Below are 5,846 nucleotides of genomic sequence, written 5' to 3'. Positions count from 1 at the left end.
TCTAACCTCCAGCTTTATAAAATTTTGGGAGCAAATTATTAGGCTCAGATTAGATTTGTACATTTTCCTACACAGGTACTGAGATATCTCATATTGAATATGACTGGTAACTTCATTTTTGAAATTGCAGTGTACTTCAGTTTTTTAATCTCATTTTCCTGCAATGTTTGAATTACTTATTTACTTAATCACAGTATTTACTTATGTAGCTATATTGGCATTTCTGTTGTCTTATTTATTTGTGGAATACCACACTGGCATACCACAATCTTCAAAAGATAATTGAAGACATTCTGGATGTTGCAGGACCTGGTTTGGGACTTAAGGTCTACAAAATTTCCCTATCCCCATTAATGTCCCTGTTACATTTGCTCTTATTCTTGCTGTAACAGAACAATTTTCATCTAAAGTTTGAATTTATTTGGCAACAAGAGAAGAGTTATTCTTATTTATAATAATTGTCAGGGAAGAATGAGGGGCAACTGTTACAGATTTGTTTTTAAAGAAAATCAACGCAGGTACTCTGGAAAACAATGTGGAGATTAAAAATTAAGAATAGAACTGTCATACAGTCCAGCTATTCCACCTCTGGATATTTACCTGAAAAATACAAAACCAACGTGAATTAAAAAATAAATGTGCTCCCCAATGTTTATAGCAGCATTATTTATAATAGCCAAGATACAGAAAAAACCCTAAATGTCCATAGATGAATGAATGGATAAAAAATGTAGATATGTACACAATGGAATACTGTTCAGTCATACAAAAGAATGAAATATTTCTGTTTGAGATAACATGGATATATCTTCAAAGTATTATGTTTCAGAATGTTGAAGACAAAAACCGTATGACTTCAGTCATATGTGGAATCTAAACAAAAAAAAAAAAAAAACAAAAACAAAAAGTAAATGAGTAAACAAAGCAACACAAAAATAAACTCATAGACACAGAGAACAGATTAGTAGTTACCAGAGGGGAAGGGGGTTGAGGGTGGGTGAAAAGGGTGAAGGAGGTCATGTGTATGGTAACGGATATGTAATTAGACCTTTGGTGATGATCACTTTGTAATGAAAATAGATGTTGGATCACAATGTTGTACAAACCTAAGACATATATAATGTTATATACCAACTTTAGCTCAGTAGAAAAATGAAAGGTCACTTTAGAATTTGACCTAGTCCTAATCAATATTCAGAATATGAATATTGTTGGACTTTTGAGGTCTACTAGTTTTGAACTAGCAGGAATAGAAATTCATCAGTGAGCTCGAGCCCTTTCTCCTTAAGTTGATTACTCTCTTGTGAAGATGCATTAAGTTTGTTTACTGTTCCAGTCATAGCTATATGTACTACACTTGACTATATCCACTAACTGGTGGGGGGAAGGCAGCTGGGTTTTACCTTCTAATCCAGGGCCACAGAAAACATTGTAAGCATTGTCAGGACTATTTGTCACTTTTTTTACAAACTGTTGTAGACAAAAATCTCCTTTTCTCTATCCTTGGTGAAATTGATTATTGGCAGGTTGATCATGTGCTTTGTCATCAAACCAGGACACTTTTTGGGAGTAAAAGGGGGTGCTAAAAATTAACAGGCATTAATGTATCTACAAGAGGCATAAACTCTACCAGTTTAAGTAAGATTATCCCATTTTCTTGAAGAGAAAACTGAGCAGTTGGAAGATGCTGCCACTTTCTTATGATCCAACAATTGATAAGGAATGGAACTGGGATTCAAATGTAGATTTGGTCTGACCACAGACTCTTCTAATTTGACACCTATGCTGCTTTCCTTCCTTTTACATGTAGCAGTAGAATATGAACATATAAATATCCTCCAAGTAATATTCTTTTCTAGTTAAATTTCATACTAAGGGACCATTTGCTTGTTTTTTTCTTCTGAATTTATACCTATAACTTGACCTTATTTTGTATTTAAAGAATGTTCTGTATTTCTTGGTAATTTTATAGGCACATATTATAATATTACTGGCAATTTTTTTCTTAGAATTAAAGTCTTTATCTTTGGGCATTTACAGATGTATAATTCTAAATCTCAAACAGTAATTATCATTTGCTTGCAGAATTATGTGTGTGTGTGTGTATTGCAGTTATTCTTCTTATACCACAGTTATTGATAAATAAATGTAAAGGCATCCAGATATTTGAAAAAAAGTTATGACTCATTTTCTGTTTCTTCATTCCCATTTTCCACAATCTAATGTCATTTCTTTTTATAAACCTGCTTTGAAAAAAAGTTACTTTTTAATAAATCCAGTTTTTGGTCCTTTTCATTTTAGTTTTGTACTCTTAGATACTCTCTTCATCTTGAAGGACTCTTCTTTTTTTCCCCCACTGTTTCTTTGACCTTACTTACATTTCTTAGAGTTCGTCTGTTTCTGCTACTCCTTCTTCATCAACTTTGTGGGCTCCAGCTTCTCTACTTTTACCGTAGCTAGTATTTTTTTTTCTTACCCTGGATATTCTGTGGATTGTTTTTTAAGTTCTGCGATTTCATTTATTCCAAGTATCTCCACAGATACTTATTTATTTATTTATTTATTTGTCTTTTTGCCGTTTCTCGGGCCGCTCCCGCAGCATATGGAGTTTCCCAGGCTAGGGGTCGAATTGGAGCCATAGTCACCGGCCTACGCCAGAGCCACAGCAACGTGGGATCCAAGCCTCGGGTCTGCAACCTACACCACAGCTCATGGCAACGCTGGATCCTTAACCCACTGAGTAAGGCCAGGGATCGAACCCACAACCTCATCGTTCCTAGTCGGATTCGTTAACCACTGAGCCACGACGGGAACTCCCACAGATATTTCTTTTATACATATATCATTTCTATCCCTATACTTGTATACGTAATTGCTTATGGGGGCATTTTCCATGAAGTGTCTCAAAGACACTTTAATGGGTCTCAAATAAAACTCATCATCTCCCCCTATTTCACAGTTCTTCTTTGTCCTGTGTTTTATGTTTCAATAAATGTCAACACTATCTGCTAAACTGCGCTGAAGTCTCAAGATGGGAAACAATCCTGCTTCTTTTTCTTGCTCAATCTTCACAGTATCCTTTGCCAAAATATTCCTCTAATTTTTGTATTTTAGAGCCAAAGAAATGTGATTTCTTCAGAATTACACCTGATTTTTTTAAATCCAAAACTTATCTATTTGTTCAACAAATACTTAAGGAATTATAGGTACTCTTTTAGATTCTAGAGATTAAGTGGTTAGAAAGACATAGTTCTCCCCCTTCAAGGATCTTGAACACCTTTTATTATTTAAGAATTTTCATGTCAATTGTCCTCTCTCAGAAAATTAAATCTGCATGCAAAGAGTGATTATTTACTATGATTAATGATTTTTAAAACAATACATTGCTGTTTCTTGTGTAGTTGATTTATCACGTTCTAGTTTCTGGTTTCTAGTTTCTTGTATAGTTGATTTAGCATGTTGTTCTAGTTTCTGTTTTTTTTTTCCCCCCCACTGGTTCTTTGATCTTACATTTCTTATAGTTTGTCTGTTTTTGCTACTCCTTCTTCATCAACTTTGTGGGCTCCAGCTTCTCTACTTTTACCATAGCTAGTACAGCAAAGTGATTCAGTTGTACATGTATATATTCTTTTTCATATTCTTTTTCTTTACAGGTTATTACAAGATATTGATATGGTTCCCTGTGCTATTTAGTGGGACCTGGTTGTTTATCTATTTTGTAAATAGTAGTTTGTATCTGCTAATTCAAAACTCCTAATTTATCCCTCCCCTACCCCTTTTCACCTTTGGTAACCATAGTTTTCTATGTCTGTGGGTCTGTTTCTGTTTCATAACTTAGTTCATTTGTGTCGTATTTCGGGTTCTACACGTAAGTGATATCATATGGTATTTATCTTTCTCTTTCTGACTTATTTCATTTAGTTTGATAATCTCTAGGTCCATCCATGTTGCCTCAAATGGCATTATTTCATTCCTTTTGTATGGCTGAATAATATTCCCCTCTATATCTTCATCTGTTCATCCATTCATCTGTTGATGGACACTTAGGTTGCTTTCATGTCTTGGCTATTGCAAGTAGTGCTGCTATGAATACTAGAATGCATATATTTTTTTGAGTTAGAGCTTTTGTCTTTTCCAGATATACGATCAGGAGTGGGATTGCTGGATCATATGGTAACTCTAGTTTTAGTTTTTTAAGGAAACTCCATATTGTTTACCACAGTGGCTGCACCAGTTTGCATTCCCACCAGTGGTGTAGCAGTATTCCTTTTTCTCCACACTCTCTCAGGCATTTATTATTTGTAGGCTTTTAAATGATGGGACCCTTCTGACTGGTATATATCATTGTGGTTTGCATTTCTCTAATTGGCAGTGTTGACTTTCTTTTCATGTGCCTGTTGGCCATCTGGCAGTCTTCTTTGAAGAAATGTCTATTTAGGTCTTCTGTTCATTTTTTAATTTGTTTTTTTTTTGTTGTTGTTGTTGTTGTTGAGTTGTCTGAGCTGTTTGCATATTTTGGAAATTAAGCCCTCATTGTTCACATTGTTTGCAAATATTTTCTCCCAGTCCATAGGTTGTCTTCCTTCGCTGTGCAAAAGCTTTTAAGTTTAAGTTCCATTTGTTTATTTTTTGCTTTTATTTCTATTGCCTGTGGAGACTGACCTAAGAAAACCTTGGTACAATTTATGTTAGAGAATGTTTTGTCTGTGTTCTCATCTAGGAGTTTTATGTTGTCATGCCTTATATTTAAGTCTTTAAGCAATTTTGAGTTTATTTTTGTGTGTGGTGTGAGGGTGCGTTCTAACTTCATTGATTTACATGTGGCTGTCTGCTTCCCAAACATCACTTGAAGAGACTATTTTTTCTGTGTTGAATATTCTTGCCTCCTTTGTCAAAGATTAATTGACTGTAGGCATGTGGGTTTGTTTCTGGGCTCTCTGTTCTTTTCCTTGATCCTATGTCTGTTTCTGTGCCCATATCATGCTATTTTGATTACTGTAGCTTTGTAGAATTGCCTAAGGTTTTGGGGGGGTTATGTCTCTCTTTTTTTTTCTCAGAATTTCTTTGGCACTTCTGGGTCTCTTATGGTTCCTTCCATATAAAGTTTAAGGTTGGAGTTCCCGTTGTGGCTCAGCAGTAACAAACATGCTCAGTATTCATGAGCATGCAGATTTGATCTCTGGCCTCACTCAGTGGGTTAAGGATCTGGCGTTGCCATGATATGTGGTGTAGGTCCTCAGACGCTTCTCGGATCCCACACTGTTCTGGCTCTGTGGTGTAGGCCAGCACCTACAGCTCTGATTCAACGCCTAGCTTGTGAACTTCCATATGCCATGGGTGTGGCCCTAAAAAAAAAAAAAAGGATTGTTTCTTCTAGTTCTGTGAAAAATGTCATGGATAATTTGTTAGGGATCACATTAAATCTGTCGATTGCTTTGGGCAGTATGGCCATTTCAACAATATTAATTCTTCCAATTAGAGCATGGGATAGCTTTCCATTTCTTTGAATCATCAATTTCCTTTATCAAAATACATTGCTTTTTATTAAAGATGTTTATAACTATTGCATAGTTAAAAATATGTATATTCATTATTCCAATACCCTTTGGGCATTTTCTAGCCAGAATCTTTTTTTTTTCCCTAGGACTTAGGGGAGGGAAGAGTTGGATATGAACATTTACCATGTTTTACTTCTGTGAACCTCTTCCCTGATCAATGGGCTTTTGGTACCTGGTAAAGGAATTTAGACATTATTCTTTAAGCAGTTGGGATATATTATCAGTTTTGAACTATGCAATTGAAAAAATAAGCATTATATTTTAGGTAGATCAATATTTTGTGGTCTG

Source organism: Sus scrofa, chromosome 1 (genome assembly GCF_054392235.1).
Source record: "Sus scrofa isolate SSC_HxYL_T2T_F1_AM1 chromosome 1, Sscrofa_HxYL_maternal_Yorkshire_Landrace_v2.0, whole genome shotgun sequence".
Taxonomy (NCBI): domain Eukaryota; kingdom Metazoa; phylum Chordata; class Mammalia; order Artiodactyla; family Suidae; genus Sus; species Sus scrofa.
This window is presented reverse-complemented; position numbering follows the sequence as displayed.